A 23,508-nucleotide genomic window follows, 5' to 3' on the forward strand; every position below is an offset into this window, starting at 1 on the left:
GTATAAAATATGGCTCAAGAGTACCCTATAAATAAAGTAAAACAGGGCAATTCTCTAAAAGAAACAAAGCAAATTTTTAAATTTGACAACCGAATTTATAAAACAATTAATCAACCTTCCTTTCCTATGAAGATTTAGCCATAAGATGGCAGTATCATATTAGCACTTCCATACTTATTTCCTTTATGTTTTGTGTTAGCAAAAACTAATAAAACTTTGCTCTAAGGTTGCAAACACACACATACACATCAAATTATATATGCATATTAAGTTTTTATTTATCATTATATCATATTCAAAAATGGCCATTTCCTGCTGATTATGGGGTCACAAATAGATAAGGAAGATTCATCACTGTCATTACTAGAATAAATATATGATATGTTATCTTTAAGGATATCTACTAGGAAATATTACTCTTATGAAGTAATTCTATAATAAAATACGTCTGAAGTTCTTACATATATTTCCTAAAATTATGTTTGTTTACTTTTGGAATGTATTACAATTATTTATTTTTGAAAAGTTCAAGAGGCAGGTATCAAGAATTTTACTCCCCCAAAAATGTCCCTTCTCTCTCCTCTTTCTATTTCAAAAAAGAAAAATAAAACCTAGAAAAATTATAATTCTAGCTATAAATTATATAATTTTATAAACTAAATATTACTGTTATGGATAGTATTTTCATCAATCCCACAAATGCATGTATGGTTATAATATCTAATTTTAACACTTTTTCAGGTATTTGGGAGACTTGCAAAAGGGAATGCAACAGAACTTCTGTGGAAACTTTTCCAAACTATGTTTAGCACCCTTTCATTTTGCTGTATCAAATGAGGTGAGTTCAGGATATAGTTTGAAAACTCTTACACATTTTGAAGACATCTCTCTGCATGAGGTCCAGTGACATAGATGGACAGTAATAAACTAAAGATTTTTTGATGTCTGCTTCATACTTGATTTTCTATAGCAAAACATTCATTAGTAGTAGTTTTATTACTCACAAACAAAATGGCAAAATAAGGATTATGATCCCTTTTTATATACATGGAAACTGGGACTCAGGAAATGGAATAGTTAGCTCTCTCTCATTCTTTATATCCCGTTCTTTCTCTTTTCCTTTGTCTATTTTTCTTAACTTTTTTCTTTTTTTCCTTTTTCTTCTTCATTCTCCTCTCCTTTCTTTCCTTCTTTCCATCCTACTGAAATCACAATTTTTGAGGTACTAGACTAATGCCTTTTCAAACTTTCTTCCTTGCAATCTTTAAAACTTGCTTTTGAAAAAGAATACTGTTAAGTTCACTGATAGATAAATATACTGATTCAAAGAAAGTTTAGGGGACTGGTCAAGAGCATAGATTTAGTATATGGCAGGGAGAGATGATGTTCAAACTCACTTTGATCAGATTTTATAGCCCAAGATTTTTAATGTTATACCAAAGTAGTTGATTTTCTAATGATCAGACTGCTTCATTAATTAAAAAACAATATTTTTGATGCAGATAGATGCAAAAATCCTCAACAAAATGCTAACAAACAAAACATCACATTAAAAGGATCATACACCATGATCTAGTGGATTTTATCCACAAGATGAAAAGATTGTTCAACATATGCAAACTAATAAATGTATTATTCCACATTAACAGAACTAAGGTTAAAAATCACAGTATCATTTTAATAGATGTAGGAAAAAACATTTAAAATCAATATCCGTTCATGATAAAAATAGTCAACAAACTAGGAATAGAAGTAAATTACCTCAACATAATAACGGCCATATATGAAAACCCCACAGCTAAGGTCACACTCAACAGTAAAAAACTAAAGAAGTTTTTCCTCTAAGATTAGGAACAAGGCAAAGGTATGCCTTCTTGCCACTTCTATTCAACATAGTACTGTAAATTACAGCCAGAGCAATTAGGCAAGAAAAAGAAACACAAAGTATCCAAATTGGAAAGTTTAATAAGTAAAATTATTATGGTTTGCAGATGATATAATCATATATAAAGAAAACTCTAAAGAATCCACAAAAAACCTCTTAGAAATAAGAAATGAATTCAGTAAAGTGGCAGGATATGAAATCAACCTACAAAATTCAGTTTTGTTTTTATACACTAACAACAATCCAAAAAGAAAATTAGGAAAAAATTCACACTAACATCAAACAAATAAAATACTTAAGAATAAACTTAACTGAAGAGGTGAAAGATTTACACACTGTAAACTAAAAACGTTGCTGAAACACAAATATCTTGAAACATCCCATGTTCATAGACTGGAAGACATAATATTGTTAAAATGTCCAAACAGATCTACAGATTCAATGCATTCCCTATCAAAATCACAATGGAATTTTTTACAAAAATATAAAATATAATTCTACCATTCATATGTAACCACAAAAGACCCCAAGAGCCATAACAATCTTGAGGAAGAGAAGAAAACTGGAGGTCTCACCCTCCCTGATTTCAAAACTTATTACCAAACTACAATAATTAAAACAGTATGTATGGTCCTAGCATAAGGACAGACATATAGACCAGTAGAACAGAATAGAGATCCAAGAAATAAAACCACACATATATGGTCAACTGATCTTCAACAAAGTTGCCAAGAATATATGAGGAATGGATAGTTTCTTCAATAAATGGCATTAGGAAAACTGGATATTGGGAGGCCTGGGTGGCTCAGTCAGTTAAGCATCTGCCTTTGGCTCAGGTCATGATCCCAGGCTCCTTGGTTGGTGGGGAGACTTATTCTCTCTCTGCCTGCTACATCCCCTACCTGCCGCTCCCCCTGCTTGTGCTCTTTCTCTCTCTGACAAAAAAATAAAGTCTTAAAAAAAAAAAGAAAATTGGATATCTACATGCAAAAGAATGACATTGGATCCTCATCTTACACCACACACACACACACACACACACACACACACACACACACACAAATCCTCACAATGGATTAAAGACTTAAGCATAAGATCTGAAAGTGTAAAAGTTCTAGAAGAAAACATAGGGACAAAACTGCATGCCATTGGTCTGGGCAGTGATTACTTGTATATAAAACCAAAAGCACAGGCAACAGAATAAAAGATGCACTGGTGGGATTACATCATACTAAAAAGCTTCTGCACAGCAAAGGAAATAATAAGCAGAATGCAAAGTCAACCTCAGAATGGGAAAAAATATTTACACACCATATATTTGATATGAGATTAATATCCAAAATATATAAGGCACTCCAACTCAATAGCAAAAAAACAAATAGCCCAATTAAAAATGGGCAATCGACTTGAATAGAAACATTTCTCCAAAGAAGACACATGAATGGCTAATAGGTATATGAAAAGATACTCAACATGACTAATCATCAAGGAATTGCAAATAAAAACCACAATATAATTTCACTTCATACCTGTTAGGTCAACCAGTATCAAAAGCAAAACCAAAAATAAGTGTCGGAAAGAACTTGGAGAAATTAGAATACTCGCATACAATTTGTGGGAAAGTAAAATGATGTAGCCATTATGAAAAACCACAATGTAGGGAAAGAAGGAACATACCTCAATATCATAAAAGCCATATATGAAAAGCCCACTGTGAATATCATTCTCAATGGGGAAAAACTGATAGCTTTTCCCCTAAGGTCAGGAACAGAGCAAGGATGTCCACTATCACCACTGCTCTTCAACATAGTACTAGAAGTCCTAGCCTCAGCAATCAGCCAACAAAAAGAAATAAAAGGTATCCGAATCAGCAAAGAAGAAGTCAAACTCTCACTCTTTGCAGATGACATGATGCTCTATGTGGAAAACCCAAAAGACTCCACCCCCAAATTACTAGAACTCATACAGGAATTCAGCAACATGGTAGGATATAAAATCAATATACAGAAATCAGTTGCATTCCTATACACTAACAATGAGACAGAAGAAAGAGAAATTAAGGATTGCACCAAAAACCATAAGATACCTAGGAATAAACCTAACCAAAGAGATAAGGGATCTGTAGTCTGAAAAGTATAGAACACTCATGAAAGAAATTGAGGATGGCACAAAGAAATGGAAAAACATTCTGTGCTCATGGATTGGAAGAACAAATATTGTTAAAATGTCCATGCTACCTAGAACAATCTACACATTCAATGCAATCCCTATCAAAATACTGTGAGCGTTTGTCACAGAGCTGGAAGAAACTACCCTAAAATTTGTATGGAACCAGAAAAGACACTGAATAGCCAAAAGAATGTTGAAAAAGAAAACCAAAGCTGGTGGCATCACAATCCTGTACTTCAAGCTCTATTACAAAGCTGTGATCATCAAGACAGTATGGTACTGGCACAAAAACAGATGCATAGATCAATGGAACAGAACAGAGAACCCAGAAATGAACCCTCAGCTCTATGGTCAACTAATCTTCGACAAAGCAGGCAGGAATCTCCAATGGAAAAAAGACAGTCTCTTCAACAAATGGTGTTGAGAGAATTGGACATCCACATGCATAAGAATGAAACTTCACCATTTCCTTACACCATACACAAAAATAGACACAAAATGGATGAAAGACCTCAATGTGAAACAGAAATCCATCAAAATCCTAGAGGAGAACACAGGCAGTAACCTCTTAGACCTTGGCCACAGAAAGTTCTTGCTAGACACGTCACCAAAAGCAAGGGTAACAAAGGCAAAATGAACTATTGGGACTTCATCAAATAAAAAGCTTTTGCACAGCCAAGGAAACAGTTGACAAAACCAAAAGACAACCGACAGAATGGGAGAAGATATTTGCAAATGACATATCAGATAAAGAGCTAGTATTCAAAATCTATAAAGAACTTATCAGACTCAACACCCAAAGAACAAATAATCCAGTCAAGAAATGGGCAGAAGACATGAACAGACATTTCTGCAAAGAAGACATCCAAATGGCCAGCAGACATATGAAAAAATGTTCAACATCACTCAGCATCAGGGAAATACAAATCAAAACCACAATGAGATACTACCTCACAGTACTCAGGATGGCTAAATTAACAAGTCAGGATGTTGGTGAGGTTACAGGGAAAAGGGAACCCTCCTACACTGTTGGTGGTGAATGCAAGCTGGTGCACCCTCTCTGGCAAACAGAATAGAGGTTCCTCAAAAAGTTGAAAATAGAGTTACCCTACAGCCCAGCAATTGCACTACTGGGTATTTACCCCAAAGATACAAATGTAGTAATCTGAAGGGACACCTGCACTCCAATGTTTATAGCAGCAATGTCCACAATAGCCAAACTATGGAAAGAGCCCAAATGTCCATCAATAGATGAATGGATAAAGATGTGGTGTATATATATATATATACATATATATATATGTATATATATGTATATATATATATACATATATATATATGTATATATATGAAATCTTGTTATTTGAAATGAGGTGGATGGAACTAGAGGGTATTATGCTAAATAAAATAAGTCAATCAGAGAAAGAGAGTTATCATATGATATCACTGATACGTGGAATTTAAGAAACAAAACAGAGGATCATAGGGGAAGAGAGGAAAAAATAAAACAAAATGAAACCAGAGAGGGAGACAAACCATAAGAAACTCTTAATCATAGAAACAAACTGAGTTTTGCTGGAGGGGAGGGGGATGGGGGGATAGGGTAACTGGGTAATGGACATTAAGGAGGGCAGGTGATGTAATGAGCACTGGGTATTATATAAGCCTGATGAATAACGGGCCTGTGCCTCTGAAACCAATAATACATTATATGTTAATTAATTGAATTTAAATAAAAAATGTTTAAAAAATAAGATAAAATGCGTGGAAAAAATAAAGTAAAAATTCAGCACACCCTAAAAAGAAAAACCATATGGAGTTTCCCCTGCAATTTAAAATGTGAACTATCATATGATTCAGCAATCTCATTTCTGAATATTCATCTAAATAAATTGAAATCAGGATTTCCAAGAGATATCTTCACTCCCATGTTAACTGCAGTGCTATTCACATTAGCCGAGAGTTGGAAAGAGTGGGAAACAACGTAAATATCCACTGGCAGATGAATGGATAAAGAATATATTGTATGTGCATACATACAATGGAATACTATTCAGCCTTTGAAAAGAAGGAAATCTTGCAATATGCAACAACATGGATGATCTGGAGCAAACTATGCTAAATGAAATTCGCCAACCGCAGAAGGACAAATACAGCATGATTCCACTTATACCAGATATCTAAATTAGTCAAACTCATCAAAACAGGAAGTAAAATGGTGATTGCCAGGTGCTGGAGGTGGTGAAAATGGAGAGTTACAATTCAATTGGTAGAATGTTTTAGTCACGCCAGATTGGCAAAGTTCTAGAGATTTGCTGTACAGCATTGTGCTTATAGTTAACAATACTAAACTCTTCACGTGGAAGTTTTTAAAAGAGTAGATCTCATGTCATATTTTTTACCACAATAAAAAAAAGAAAAAAAGTCAATATTTGCAATTATTACTTTATCACTCTGCTTTAGTAATTTGATTAATATATACCTTGTGTGAATTTATTTGTGTGTTTGATTTTGCTTGTGCTTCTTAGATCTGTGGTTTTATTGTGCTTCACAAATTTGAAAAACATGCTGTTTATTATTCCTTTAAATATTTTTCTCTGTCTACTTCCCTTCCCCCTTTTCTGAGATTCCAATTCATATATGTTAAATGATTTGTAATAGCACAAGCCAATAGGCTCTAAATTTTTTCTTCTTTGTGCTTTTGTTTGCTAGGACTAAAATTCAGTGATCTACAGTTTCTAATTTGCAGTTGTGTGAAACAAGTTATTTTCCTCTATTTTATCTAATTTTTCATCTAGAACTATAATTTAGTTCATTTTAATTCAATTTGTTTTCTCATTGAATTAATTTCCTTTAAATACAAGGACTTGTTTAAAAGAAATGTGTTAAAGTCCTTTTCTAATTTTTTTCTAATTTTTTTGTGATTTGAAGATTCATTTTATTGACTATTGATGATATGTCATTTTTTCTGCTTATGTATAATTATTTCTAATAAGATGATAGATGTGTATTTTATATTTTCAAGTGCCATATTTTATATATATATATATATATATATATATATATATTCCTTTAAAGATTGTTGGACTTTGTTTTGGAAGTTAAGTAGCTAATGATTGATGAAATTGACTTTCTGAGGCTTTTTAAGCTTTTTGTTTTTCTGGGAAAATGAGAATTTTCCTTTGTTCTAGGGCTCATGTAATTTTATTATTAAGATGTGACTTGTCTGGAATCTCTATTGAATGCTTTGAGTTTCAAAACGACCCTTGAATCTGGTTACTTGGAACTTCAGTGTCTTTCAGCTGTGTGTAAACTTTAAGGATTACTCATCTTACTGGTCCCAAGTCATTTCTCAATCTTATGAAATTTCATTGTAATGCGTATGCATATTTATATTCTGCTAAAGATTCAAAGTGACCCATGTAAAGATATATACCATACATACAGACATTCAAGGACTGTGGTTCTCAGCATCCTCCCTTGTTTTTGTACAAGGGTAAAGCATTGGACTTTTATACTGTTTGTGTTTGGGGATGGGGCTTGTGCAAGGCAGCATCTGATATGGCTTCCAATGATTTCCACATCCAGATTCTCCAGCTCTTGCATAATCCCCTCCTCTTCAGTATATGCTGGGCCTAATAACTTTCTTTTAAAATAGGATATGACAAAGTTGATGGAATTTCCTTTCATAATTACTTTATAAAATACAGTGACCTTCATGTTGTTAGTACACTCTCTCTCTTGCTGCTATTCTTTCTTATCCTCTCATTTGGTCACTCTGATGAAGGTAGATGACATGTTGTAAAAATCAATTAGAGAGGCCGGGAATCAAGAGAGGCCTCCAGCCAATGGCCCTTGAGGAACTGAGGCCTTAGTTTCACAGCCTTTGAGAAACTGAATTCTTCCAACTCTCTCTGAGTGAGCTTGGAAAGTGATTCTACCCTTGTTGACCTAGAAATAACCATATCCCTGGCTTATACCTGTGCAGTATTATGAGAGATTCAAAAGAAATGGACTCAGCTATTCTATGTCTAGATTCCTGGCCACAGAAACTATGAGATAATCAATATTTGTTGTTTTAAGCTACTAAGATTTGGACTAATTGATTATGTAGTAACAGATAACTAATATAAGACTACATCCTTGTTCTTTGGAATGTGGAATTAATTTTTCTGATTTTAATACTTTATACATTCATAATTCTGAGGAAGAACAGTGAATATGAATATCATTTTTACATCTACTTAGTGAAATCAAGTCCTTTTACAAATTTTGTAATAAGTAGAAAATTATTTTTTGCATATCAACAAATGGAAACATTCTTTGACTAAACACAGTTAAATGTTAAATATCATAGTATAATGGAATCTATACTAAAAGCTTCTAAAATTCAATTTCATTTATAATGACTTAAAATATCAAGAGCCATTGTATTGATGTTTGTGACACCTGATATGCAAATAAACTACTGAAAAAACGAATGTTTTATAGAAGCATATTTACAACTTGCCATTTGAACTGGCCATTTATCAAAAGAGAACACTGTAAAACAAGAAAGATTTCCTTTAAAGTATATCAATTTGGAATAATAAATCCTACAAAATAGCTTTTTGCATCATAACAGGTTAAACACAGTTGTGATCTTTTTTCTTTAGTAAGAACCCAAATATGTACCTTATGAGAATGCTTTAATCACAAAGCCTTTTTATTATTATTATTATTTATGGTGATTTAAAACTGATGTTTGGTTGCTTAAATTGCCAACAGCTCTATATTTATATTTAGGACATACATAATTATTTTAGCATTATTAAAAATTAAACACAGAAGATGTTTTTCAGAATTATTAATTTTATCCAAACATTTCTTTTTGATCTTCACAGAGTTTTCCTTATGAGATTGCCTTTGGCTACATGGGAAATAGGAAGAAATGACATTTAAAGAATTAGAAGTATTCAAATATTTGATGAGATTAATATTTTATTAACTAGAAAGTTTTGAATTCTGCATGACATGTTCAAATATATTTTTTACTAAGTTTACAATGTAGATATTAAACCCATTTCCTTTTCAGAGAAGTGGCTAAAACCTGTAGTCAAAAAGGAAGTTATTAAGATTTATGTGTGGGTGTTAAGGAATTAAAAGGCTCTGTGGCTATAGTAAATGCTTTTGAAATTTGTTTCAAGCATAGAGTTTATCAAGAGTCTCTTTTTGTTAAAAAATAGATTTCCTGTTGGATATGGAATCCCATAGTTCTCATCCAGACTCTTGGCAGCCTTTTACTTTTAATAAAGAAAGAAAAAGAAAGATCTTCAATCAGGGATTTTTATTGCACTTGATTAAGCTTCTCTAATAAAAGTTAAAAGAGACTAAAATTGTGCATGAGTAATATTAAAACCCACTCAGGCACAAACATACATGAGAAAAGAAATGAAATAATCTTGTTGAATTAAATTACAGATATGCAATTTCAATGAGGATCTAGAGAATCTTTGAAAAGCTTATATATTTTAACATTTATTTGCTATTGATAAATTTATTCTTCTTATGAATTTAAACTGCAATTTTACATTGAATTTTTATTATCTAGAAATGATTGTGTCCAGAGGTTAGCAAGGTAACTGCTCTCAGGCTGTCACATAAAGTAGATGAAAAAGACTATCAGTTTACAATGAAGAGAATCTGTTTCTACAAGATGCAGTTATTTTGTAAAAAGCAAAAGAAACAAATTTGTTTCATAAATGAAACAAAACAAAATTTTTTTATGGAGCTTTATTTTAAAAGTTAAAGGATAAGTTTTTTTTTAAAGTTTAAGTTGAAATTTCCCCTTGTAATATTCAGATATTTTTGTAACAAATGGGCTTAGATAAAAATAACTCTTGGACTTTCAATATCAGGGTATCAGAATTATAATGTAGACATTTGAAATGTACACGGATACCAACCTGAAGTTGAAGGCTCCCAATGGCCAAATCCGGAACAGTTTGAATGAATGAATAGATAGATGATAGATAGATAGATAATAGATAGATGATAGATAGATAGATGATAGAATAGAAAAAATAATGATAATATTGGGTTAGAACCCATATAATAATATAAATAACCATGTAATGATCTAAATAAATAATATAAATAATTGAATAAATAAATGAACGGGGAATATAGGCAGATATTAAAATTAGAATTCCAATTAATAGCATAAAATGAAACAAATTTATAATGAACAGAGAACTAGAAAATCATCATGGCATTACCAGAATACTAATAGCTTTAGGAATAAATCATTAGTGATGAGAAAAGTTGTGGATGGAAGTATTATGAACAAGATTCTTATATTGTCCCAAAATATGCCCCTAAAAATACTTAACGATTAAAAAGGAGAAAATATTAACTTCATAGTGGAGAAACTTTTCTTTCCAGAGAATTTAGGTATAATTAGTGAGTTATATCAAGATATTCATGGTTAAAATTGAATAATCACAATGAGAGGGCAAACCGTTGTTAGTGTTACTCAAATCTTCTATATATTTACTGATTTTCTTCTCTTTTTTTTAATTGAATTATAGTTGACACACAATGTTACCATAGTTTCAGGTGTACAACATTGTGATTCAACAAGTTTATATGTTATGCTATGCTCACCACAAGTGTAGCTACCATCTGTCACCATGCAATATTACATTTCCATTGACTGTACTCCCTATGCTGTACCTTTTATTCTTGTGATGTATTCATCCCATAACTGGGAGCTTGTACCTCCCTCACAGTCCTGCACACTTTTTGCCCATTCCTCATTCCCTTCCCCTCTGGCAACCACCAGTTTGTTTTCTGTATTTATGGGTCTGTTTCTGCTTTTGTTTGCTTGTTTTGTTTTTTTAGATTCCACATATAATTGAAATTATATGGTATTTGTCTTTCTCTTTCTGACTTATTTCACTTAGTGTAAAACCCTCTAGGGCCATCCATGTTGTTACAAATGGCATGATCTCTTTTTCTTATGGGTGAGTAATATTCTAGGTGTGTGTGTGTGTGTGTGTGTGTGCGTACACACACATATAAATACACATATATACCACATCTTCTTTTTAAATTTTTTTTACTTGAGTATACTTGACACATAATGTTACATTAGTTTCCGATGTACACCACAGAGATTCAACATCTGATTAGATTACTTATTGATTTCTCTTTACACTTGTTCTACCAATCATCAAAAGAAAGGCATTAAAGTCTACACTTATAATTATGGATTTGTCTCTTTCTCTTTGAGTTCTGTCAGTTTTTGCTTCATGTATTTTATTTTATTTTTTGACAATTATTTGAGAGAGAGAGAGTACACGTGTGTGCACATGTGTGCATGTGATAGGGAGGGGCAGAGGGAGAAAAGAATCTTAAGCAGACTCTGTCCTGAGCTCAGAAACTGGATGTGGGCCTCCATCTCATCACCCTGAGATCACCAACTGAGCCCAAACCAAGAGTGGGCTGCTTACCCAAGGCACCCCTGCTTCATGTATTTTAAAGCTCTGTTATTAAGTGCATAATTACTTATGATTGTTATAATCTCTTGATCATTTGACCCCTTTGTCACTATGAAATGATCTTCTTTAGTCTTAAAAATATTTTTTTATCTAGAATTTTTTTTTCTTGTATTAACATAGCCACTTCAGCTTGCTTTTGGTTAGAGTTAACATGGTATACCTTTTTTCATCTTTTTAACCTATTTGTGTCTTTATATATAAAATGTGATTCTTTTAGACAGTATATCATTGGAGCTTGCCATTTTGTCCAATTTGGAAATGCTTGTGTTTTTAATTGAGATACAGAAACTATTTAAATTTAATGTGATTACTAATGGTTAAGTTGAACTCTATCATTTGGCTATTTGTTTCTTATTTGTCTTCATGTGTCCTTTGTTCCCTATATCCTATTTCTCTGAATTCTCCAGGAAATGATTGAATGTTTCTTTTATAATTCCATTTATCTCTTTTATTTTCTTATTAGCAAACTCCTTGTTTTATTTCACTGTTTTCTTTACAGTTAAAAGCATCTGTACACTTGATAGTATTCTTTATAATTATGATATATAACTATAATGTGTAAAGAACTCTGAAGTGTCTGGGATTTTATCCAACTTGTAAGCTAACAACTTTACTTATGTTTTCATGGAAGAAATCAAGAGACCCTTGGGCCAAAGAAAAAGGACTTTATTGCTCATAGTACAGCAAGCAGCATGAACTTCATGTTTCTGTTGTTTCTCTTTACTACCCAAATCCCACAAAGGTACGGTGCAGAAATCTGGGTGAATGCAGCACATACATAAATATGCATTATAGCTGAGAAATTGCAAATTTAGGAAACCTCATGCTCCTTTATAGTCAAACCCTTGCATCAAATTGGATTCCCAGGAAACCACTAATCTGTTTTCTGCTGCTATAATTTACTTTGCCTTTTCTAAAATTACAAAATGAAACTTACAGTATGTGGCTTCTTTCAGTCAGCATGGTGTTTTTGAGATTTTTCCTTGTAGTTGTATGTTTCAGTAGTTTGTTCTTTCCATTGTTGAATAGTATTTAAATATACAGATATACCACAATTTGTTTATCCTTTCACCAGTTGATGTACATTTGGATTGTTTACAGTTTGAGCTATTTGAACATTGTTTAGAAACATCTGTGTAGACATTTGGTTTCATTTATCCTGGGTAAATAATGTCAGGAAATTATTTGAGCTGGGTGAGAGCTAAACTCCCAGGTGTCTGAGTAGCTGATTATATCAGGAAACCAAAAATGTAGGAGTTAAGCCTTTAATTACTTACTGTACTGGTATAAGCAAGGCTAAAACTAGAGAAAGTGCCAGCTCTCCACTGTTCCATTTTCCCCATGGAATGGTATATCAATTGAGGGTCAGGTGGATCAGTATAGAAGTGGCAATCATTTCTCTATCCTGAAGAACATTCCATGTGCACTTGAGAAGAATGTATATTCCACTTCCATTAAATGGAATGTTCTGTATATGTCTATTAGATCCATTTGGTTTATAGTGTTGTTCAAGTTCCTTGTTTCTTAGTTGATTTTCTGTCTGATTGATCTATCCATTATTGAAAATGAGGTATTGAAGTCTCCTCCTATTAGTGCATTTTTGTTTCTTTGTTCAGTTCTGTCAATATTTATATGTTTAAATGTTCTAATGCTGGATGCATACATATTTATGATTGTTATGTTGTTCTGTTGAATTGATCCATTTATCGTTATATAATGTTTTTTCTCTTGTGACAGTTTTGACTTAAAGTATATTTTGTCTCAGATAAGTATAGCCACCATACTCTCTTTTGTTGGTTGCCATAAGCTATGATATCTTTCTCTACACCTTTACTTTCAGCTTATGTGTGCTCTTAAATCTAAAGTGAGGTTTTTTTATTGTTGTTGGTGGTTGTTTTTGTTTTGTTTTGTTTTGTATATAGCACATATTATGGAACTTTGGGTTAAGTTTTTACCTTTGTTCTAGCTTCCCATGGTGGAAACCTGTATCTTTCATTTTTAAATTTCCTTATTAATATACACTAAAGCTATAAATTTTATTCTAAGTGCATTTTAAGATGTGTCCCAATTTTTTTAGTAAGTTGTGCTCTTATTATCATTAAATTTCTACAAATTTCTAATATCCTTTGCATCTTCTTCTTTAACAATTGGCTATTTAGAATAAAGTTGTATAATTTCCAAATTATCACTGTCTTTATTGATGTTTATTTCTAATTTAATTACATGCTGATCAAAGAGCATATTCGTGATATTTCAATCTCTTGTTGCAGTTATTAAAATAAAAACAAAAACAAAAACAGGTTAACTACAATGCAAATAGTCTTTTTTGTGATCAAGAATAATCTTTGGAGTTATTTATGATCACAAGAATTACTGTTAGGAAAAAGTTGCCCAAGAATTGGTATTAAACATGAAGAATTATTCATGGGTATCCCATCAGTGTCTACTGGGTGTGTCTTGCAGGCTTATCTGGGATTATGTGATTTTCTACATATGTGAGTTTCTTGACTTACACTTTACTACTGATTAGTGCATTTTTACAGTGCTCTAAGGGTAGATATTATCTTGCAGAAAACTGTATTTGTGCAAGTGGCTTTTGTGTGAAAGTAAAAAAACCCTAATTTTGTCTAGCAGAGATGTTAATAGTTTATGTCCAGTATAGAAAATTACCACTTCAAATCTATCGTTTTATTGAATGTAAATTAAGAATTTTACTCAACTATTCTGAATGTAAATTCAGAATCTTACTCAACTATTCTTTCCCTCAATCTTTATAAATATTTTCCTCTATCTAGTTCCCTTTGAAGTCACCTCACTCTCCTGTTGTTCCTTTATGTATTAGTTAAGTATACTTTTTGATAATTTATTCTAAACAAACAAAAAATATGGCATTTGAAAAACAACAGATGGGGAATCCTAAAAGTATTTTTTCAAAAGAAAGAAACAGCAAATAGTTTTTAGAGAAATGGAAAAAAGTTTAATTTACCAGATAACAATTAAAATATCAGAATAAATTATAATACCTTTAAAAATACAATTTAAAAGCCAATGTTTTAGAAAAAAAATTCATAATGTTCATAATTGCTATTTTGATGTGTGATTTTTGGTGTTCATTATTTTTACTTTTTTCTTTTTTGGAGTTTCTAAATTTTTTATTGTACATATTTAAAAATTATTGTTTTAAATAAAATATATGTGGGGAAATGGCCATAATGAAATGGAACATAATGGAAGTTCTATTTATTATTGAAGTATTTTTTCTGTGATATCATAGTTTATTTAAATAGCAATGTAGAAATGTAAGGTAAGTCTATAGTATTTAGTATTTACAGAGAAATCTCCTACTGTAATTACTATTGATTGAGCATTTATTGAAATTTTATTGTCATGATGGACAATTTTGAAAACTAAGAGAAAAGTGAAAACAACTGATTAAAATGTAGGACAAGAAGCTGTCTGAGGAGACATTATAGTTTGTAGTTTGACATGATATAATGCTTTAAATAAATACTGTCTTGCATTCAGTGTCACAGCTGTTCATGTTATCTATGTACTTGTACTGCACCTATTTTACAGAAGAAGAAACTATACCTTGCAGGAGTCTTGTACTAAAATCATATGGTAAATGAGTGGTCAATTAGTTTTTGTCAGTTTTGTGAAGGATAAACTCATTCTTATGTATGTTTTATATCCATTATACCTTTGAATATAATGGAAATATGTTTATGGACTTACAGTGGAAGCTATATGTTGCATGATTCTGAACCATTTTGCTGGCCATCAAATCTCTGATGAAATCTAGGTTATCTTCTGACATTCCAGTAAGCATAGCAGCTCTCACCCCCGCCTGGCTCTCTCAGCATAATTGTTGGACAAGAGTGGGGCAGGCTGTGTAACCATTTTTAACTGCTTTGCTGTTGCTGCTAGGAGGGGCTCACTTGATGTGAAGTATTGTCAAATTGGTCATCTTAGTGGAAGCAAAGAGGAGGGCTACAGACTCCACTAGCCTGAGGCTGTGGTTCTGTTTGGCTCAATCAATGGACCAGTGGACTGGTGAGAATTTAGGAGGCAGTTCTTAGAATGACACAAAAATAGAAAAATTGTTAGGTTATTCCCATATCTTGGGTGACCAGAAATTGTGCATATGCATAAAAGAAGCTAGAGCAGGTCCAAGCCACCCACACATTCTTGGCCAACAGAGACTTTGTACATACACAAAGATGTGAGAAAACCCCATAGGAAGTAAAGGCTAAGACATGACATATTAGTCTTATCTAGAATTATATATAACGAAATGTCTTTATAGTGTGTACAGCTATTCTATTTTGGGTTGAGGATATTTTGCCTTCCTAAAGGGTTATACTTGGAATGATTATGTATGAAAAATTTGATTACTAATACCTGTTTCTGCTGGACCTGAAATGAAAGTGAGGGGTATTATAATTATGTATAATAAAAATATGTTGACAATGTATTATAATAAGCCAAATCCATACAAAATCATCAGTTTCAATTATTCTGCCTTAACTTTTTATGATAAATTTTAAGCAGTTATGGCAGAGTGAGATTACTCTTGGTAGACTGTCCAAAAACTGCTGCTTATAATGATTTCATTAATTCTGACAAGATAGAAGATCTGATGTAAGTTGTTGTACCACTCATTCATTATTTTATTGAATATCTATTCTAAAGATCATCTATAATTCAAACTGTGGCTAGAAGTTACTGGGGTTTTTGTTTTTGTTTTTGTTTTTTTAGAGATTTTATTTATTTACTTGACAGAGAGAGCACAAGCAGGGGAACACTAGGGGGAGAGGGAGAAGCAGGCCCCCCGCCAAGCAGGGAGCCCGACGCGGGGCTCAGTCCCAGGACCCTGGGATCGTGACCTTAGCTGAAGGAAGACGCTTAACCATTTGAGCCACCCAGGCGCCCTAGAAGTTACTGGTTTTAAAGAATAACTGGGGACTGAGAAAAGCAACAAGTGCCTAGAATCACTAGTAAAGTAAATAGGCAATTATGGAGGCATTGGTTAGTTTGTAAGTAAATTGAAGATGAGAAAAATACATTTTTTAAAACGATTTTATTTCTTTGAGAGAGAGAATGATAGCACAAGCAGGGGAAGGGGCAGAGGGAGATGCAGGCTCCCCACTGAGCTGAGAGCTGGATGCTAGGCTCGATCCCAGGACCCTAGGATCATGACCTGAGCCAAAGGCAGATGCTTAACTGACTCAGCCACCTAGGTGCTCTGGGAATAATGCATTTTTTACATTTACATTTGTATTACCTTCTAGTGGTTGGCAAATGCCTTCTTAGATGCTGATTGTCTGAGATCTAAATGTAGAAATCTTCACATCATCATGTTTTCATCCTTGTATAGAATTGATGGGATAATGTAGAATAATTTTCAGTTCTAATACCTAAACATTTTACCTGAATTTTCTTTAATAAGTTTCATTATTAGGAAGCCCCCCCCCCCCCAGGGGGCTCCTGGGTGATTCAGTTGGTTAAGGCTCTGACTCTTGATTTCCACTCCAGTCATGATCTCATGAGTCCTGAGATTGAGTCCCAAATCGGGGGGGTGAGGGGACCACACTCAGCAGGGAGTCTGCTTGAAGATTATCTCCCTCTGTCCCCAGAACTTGCAGGCATACAAACTCTCTCTAAATTAAATTAAAAAAATAAGTTTCATTATTTCAGTTTTTCAATATGAAATTACAGCAATAATATATTTAAAGTGATAAAATAGAAAAAATTAAATACAATAGAAAAATAGTAGAATTATTATGACAGATAACCAAATACTTTTTGCAACACATGCGTATCACACAAGAGAAAAAAATGACACAGATTTTCTTAATCTGGATCAAACTATAAATTGTCACCATTAATAGCACCACTTCCAATATTTGTCCAAATTATCACACTGATTTCTCAATTAACTGTAATGAATGTATGCCCTCCTGTGGCACATAGTTGAGAAACACCAGATGAATTTTAACTAAGATGTTGATTAAAAAGTTGTAAAAGCTGAAGCAGGGTTTGGCAGTTTGTCAGCAGACTAGTGCAACAACCTTTTCTATGTCAAACCAGATCAAATAATGAAATATAGCAAGAAGTGCTGTACCGATCCCCAAAATGTCAACCATTTGTGCTGTTAGCTAATGAAAAAACATGTGTGCTGATCTTGATATGCTTGGATGAAGAAATACCAAGAGAAACCACTTTTGCAATTATTCTCCTGTTTATGGCCAATCAATTATTGCTATATGGATAACAAAATATAGACTGAAAAACAGAGGTAATGACATAAATGTATTTAGGAATTATTCTAGACAATAGTTTTAATATAAATGTATGCTTTTCTGGAGGTGAAAAACTATGTCTTATTAATAGGATAAGTGTAAGAAATACTTGAAAAGGCTTACAAGTATTTTAAATTTTAATTACTATATTCTTTGTCAGGTAGATTTTGTTTGTTTCTTAAAGCAAATATGTAGGTATTGGGGTCTTTGATTATGAATGCCAAAAGCATTTTACCACATAGCAGAATATGCCAAAGAAACATTATGTTAATCTGTAAAGGGAGCATTAACAGATATCTAGTGCACAAATATAAAGCAAGCAGTAGCCATATTCTAAATTTATTGTGGAATTCTCATGGTATTCTTCTCAGCCAAAATTAAATAGGACAAGGTCATCTGTGGTATCAGATTTATATTATAATATTTTAAGTATTCCATAATTTTTATATCCTGTGACACAATATTGAAAACCAATAGATAACTTTTATGTAATTACTACCAAATATATTATTTTACATAATGAATTTGTATTTGATAGCAGTTAATTATCTATGGGTCCAGTGTTCCCAGTCTTAAAGAAATTCTAAGTAGAACTTAAAAATATTTTTATTTTCAAATTCCATTTTGTTGTTACTCTATTATAAAGATTTTTCAAAGTCTACATGATTTTAACTATTCTATTAAATCATCATACTTTTAAAAGATTTTAGTCCCTTAATTCTTACTTACTTATGGTTATACCCACATCAGTTTGCTGCTTTGTTGAAACTCTGAAACTAGGTCCTAATCTTTTCTGGTTCAACTCCCTGTTTCTAGTTTCTGGTTTACTTTCTTGTTTTCTATAGCATATTTTAAAATAATTTGTTAGTGAAGGCTAGCTATATAAGTGCTTAAGCTTTTGAATCTCAGGGACTTTATTTCATTATCACAATTGATTGGTAATTTATCTGAGAACAGAATTCAGAGATAATATATATTTTTAAAAATTTACATGTTATTCAGAGAGTTCTTTCTATATGAATATGTGTTTTCTCTAGTTGTAAGAAATTTTCTTATATTGTCTATTTAAAAATTTGCTTTACTCTCAGTTCTCTATTCTGTTTTTCAATACAGATTCTCTATTTTTTAATTTTCTTTAGTAGTATCTGTGTTCTTTTGTCTACTCTAGGAAGTTATGTTTGGATTTTGTATTCTTGACTTCTATTTGATTTTTTTAATGTGGCAATGATTAAAAATATCTAAATTTATTTATTCTATTTGTAGCTCATTTCCCTAGAATTTTTTTTTTTAATCAGGGAAAGGAAACAGACATCAAAATCCAGGTGACAGAGGGAACTCTCATCAAAATCAACAAAAGCAGGCCAATACCAAGACATACCATAGTTAAATTTGCAAAATATAGAGATAAAGAAAAAATCCTAAAAGCAGCAAGACAAAAGAAGTCCCTAACTTACAATGTAGGACAAATAAGATAACCAGCAGATCTTTCCACAGAAACTTGACAGGTCAGAAGAGAGTGGCATGATATATTCAATGTGCTGAATAGGAAAAATAGGCAGCCAAGAATACTCTATCCAGTAAAGCTGTCATTCAGAATAAAAGGAGATATAATGAGTTTCCCAGACAAACAAAAAGTAAAGGACTTTGTGACCACTAATCCAGCCCTACAAGAAATATTCAAGGGGACTCTTTGAGTGGGAAAGAAGTACCAAAGCAACAAAGATTAGAAAGGAACAGAGAAAATTCTAGAAACAATGATAAAACAAGGATTACAATGGTACTAAATTCAAATCTATCAATAATTATTTTGAATGTAAATGGATTAAATGCTCCAATCAAAAGACATGGGGTGTCAGAAAGGATAAGGAAAACAAGACCTGTTTATATGCTGTCTACAAAAGACTCATTTTAGACCTAAAGACACCTCAGATTGCAAGTAATGGAATAGAGAACCATTTATCATGTTGATGGACATCAAAAGAAAGCCAGAGTAGCTGTATTTATATCAAACTAGATTTTAAACCAAAGACTATAAGAAGAGATGAAGAAGGGCACTATATCATAATAAAGGGGTCTATCCAACGAGAAGATCTAACAATTGTAAATAATTATGCCCCCAAATTGGGAGCACCCAAATATATAAAACAATAACAAACATAAAGGAACTCATTAATAATAACACAATAATAGTAGGAGACTTTAACATGCACTAACATCAATGGACAGATCATCTAAGCAGAAAATCCACAAGGAAACAATGGCTTTGAATGACTCACTGGACCAGATGGACTTAATAGATACATTCAGATCCTTTCATCCTAAAGCAGCAGAATACACATTTTTTTCCAGTGCACGTGGGACATTCTCCAGAATATATCACATAGTGGGTCACAAATCAGCCCTCAACAAGTACAAAAAGATTGAGATCACACAATGCATCTTTTCTTATCATAACACTATGAAACTTGAAGTCAACCAGAGGAAAAATTTGGAGAGGCATAAATACATGGAGGTTAAAGAATTTTCCTACTAAAGAATGAATGGGTTAACCAGGAAATTAAAGAAGAAAAAAAACACATGGAAATAAAAGAAAATGAAAACACAATGGTCCAAAACCTTTGGGTTATAACAAAATCAGTCATAAGAGGGAAGTATATAGAAATACAGGCCTACCTCAAGAAGCAAGAAAAATCTGAAATAGGCAACCTAACCTTCCACCTAAAGGTACTAGAAAAAGAACAATAAATGAATCTTAAAGCAGCAGAAAAAGGGAAATAATAAAGATTAGACCAGAAATAAATGACATAGAAACAAACAAAAAACAGAACAGATTAATGAAATGAAGAGCTGGTTCTTTGAAAGAATTAATAAAATTGATAAATCCCTAGCCAGACTTATCAAAAAGGAAAGAGAAAGGACCTAAATAAATAAAATCATTAATGAGAGAGGAGAGATCACAGCCAACACCACAGAAATACAGACAATCACAAGAGAATATTATGAAAAAATATATGCCAACAAATCAGGCAATCTGGAAGAAATGGATAAATTCCTAGAAACACATAAACTACCAAAACTGAAACAGGAAGAAATAGAAAATTTGAACAGACCCATAACCAACAAAGAGATTGAATCAGTAATCAAAAATCTCCCAACAAACAAAAGTCCAGGGCTGGATGGCTTCCCAGAGGAATTTTACCAAATATTTAAGGAAGAATTAATACCTATTCTTTTCAAACTGTTTCAAAAAATAGAAATGGAAGGGAAAGTTCCCAACTCATTCTACAAGGCCAGCATTTCCTTAATTCCAAAACCAGACAAAGACCCCATGAAAAAGGAGAATTACAGGCCAATATCCCTAATGAACATGGATGCAAAAATTCTCAACAAAATACTAGCAAACCAAATCCAATAGTACATTAAAAGAATTAGTCACCATGACCAAGTGGGATTTATTCCTGGGCTGCAGGGGTGGCTCAATATTTGCAAACTAATTAATGAAAGAAAAGATAAGACAATATGATCCTCTCTATAGATGCAGAAAAAGCAAAGTAAAATTGTTAGTTCCAGAAAAAAAAAAAAAAGGAAAGGAGACACAAGTTCAGAGCAGTAAATAGGAGCTAAAGATAAAAGAGCTCCTGGAATTATTGTATACAGATGTAAGTGTAAGCATCTGGGGCCTGTGTTTAAGGTCCATATGAGGACCATATGAGAAATATATAACGTGAATATGCTCTGAAAGAATAATTAGTTTAAAAGTTAAATACTAAGTTTGCAAGTTCAAAAAGAACAAAAGAATAAAAAATGGCAAAACGATAAAGTTCCATATGAGAAGGAAACTTAAACATGGAGGTCCTGTGTACTTAGGGAATTAAAAATCAGTCTGGTACACAAAGCAAATAGCCATATAATTTCTTAAATCATGCACTGTTTGATTTGGTGGCCCAGTAAAAAGTGTTCATCCACAACGACTGGAATCCTAGTCTTTCATCATGCATAGAGATGAGCTAACAGTTCACACTAACTGTGTGGTGTTTTGACATTATTCTGAAAAGACATTATAAACACTGGTTTATAACCAGTGAAATTCACTAGATATAGGCAGAGCCAAATGCACTATTGCCCATGAGAATATACCAAAAACATATAAACGTATAAGGATCCTCTATGTTAAATTAACCTCCCCTCAACTAAAGATGAGTTCACTGTAAAGAAGCACATGAGAAAATAAACTCTCTAAGAAGAAGAAATATGTAATGTGAGTATTCTCTGAAAGAATAAGTTTAAAAGTTCAAAAATAATGAAGATTAAAGAAAGACCAAAACAATAGTAAAGAAGGTTACACATATTTAGTCAAGAAATTCTGGGAATGAAAGATTTATAAAATGTATTGTTTAGCTGATGGTTGAACAACACTGCCAAGGAGAGAATTAGTATACTGGAATTTAAGTGGGAGGATTTAGCCCTTCATGCCAGATATAAAATAACAGGAATGGAGGCAGGAAGGTAGGAAGAGAAAAATGAAAGAAAGATGGCTTAAAAGCCATGAAGAATAAAAAAGTTCCAGCATTTATCTAATAAAAACTATAAGCAGGAAAATAAGAGATTTAGGAAGTGTGAGGCAGAGCCCAATATTCAGAGAATATTTATAAAAATGACAGAGTTCAGGATGATATGACTCTTCAGATAGAAAGAACTTCTATAGTCTGAAGCAGTGTAGGTAGAAATATTTCTATACTTATGCACATTATAGTACATTGTAGAATAAAAGCAAATGGAAAATATAAACAGAGGGAAAAACACATATTGCTTCCAAAAAGATAAGATACAATTACAGTAAGCTTCCTGGTGGTTATAGTATGTGATAGAAGAAATCAGTCAACTTAATCTCTGTACCCAGATAAACTAAATTGAAGATTGAAAGTGAAATAAAGATATTTTAAAACATATAAATACTAGAATTTTAACTTGAAAGAAGTTTGAAATAATAAACTTGAGAGCAAAAATGTGAACACTGGCAGGAAGGAGTTGATTAAAATATTAGCAAAACTGTCATTAAATCTAAATAAACATTGGCTGTAAACAATGTCGGTAATAAAACTAATGAAGGGTTGTTTGAAAGAAGAAGATTGGAATCAAATTGCAGATCACACTAACAATATTTTGGGGGAGCAGGAAGAAAATGTAATTTTCTTCAGTTCAGCTGGACTAAATCAGCTGAGGAGGATGATAGAGATATTAATTTATAGATTATGGGCTTTGATCATCTAAGTCCACAAGTAAAAATTAATGGAGGATTACTAAATCAATAAAAATTGGGGGTAAAACTCCCAGAGCAAAAGAAATAAAGAAAAGAGATCAATCCTGGAGAAGGAAGGAAAGAAGATTTAAAAAACAAATAAAAAGTATGATATATGGAAAACAAAACAAAAAAGTAAATTATGTAAATAAATCCAATATATAAGTAATCATAATGGATACAAACTGAATGAACAGCAACTATAACTGTATAAATGAAAATTAAAAAAAAGGAGCAGTGGCAGCAACCAACTGAATGAAGTCTAGATATATTCTGTTTAAATGAGGCACTTTTACCACAAAATGATACACA

General features: G+C 32.4%; 1 long non-coding RNA gene across 2 annotated transcripts in view; it reads left to right on the forward strand.

Moving 5' to 3' along the window:
• Positions 1-23,508, forward strand: part of LOC141370714 (uncharacterized) — a 416,025-nt gene that overhangs the window by 140,877 nt on the left and 251,640 nt on the right. For both annotated transcript variants that reach the window (XR_012374991.1, XR_012374990.1), the window contains exon 3: positions 742-838. This is a non-coding gene — a long non-coding RNA (uncharacterized lncRNA). The remainder of the gene's footprint in view (positions 1-741; positions 839-23,508) is intronic.

The sequence above is a fragment of the Callorhinus ursinus genome, unplaced genomic scaffold (genome assembly GCF_003265705.2).
Source record: "Callorhinus ursinus isolate GAN/ISIS: 27379988/994484 unplaced genomic scaffold, GSC_fseal_2.0 scaffold2, whole genome shotgun sequence".
Classification (NCBI taxonomy): Eukaryota; Metazoa; Chordata; class Mammalia; order Carnivora; family Otariidae; genus Callorhinus; species Callorhinus ursinus.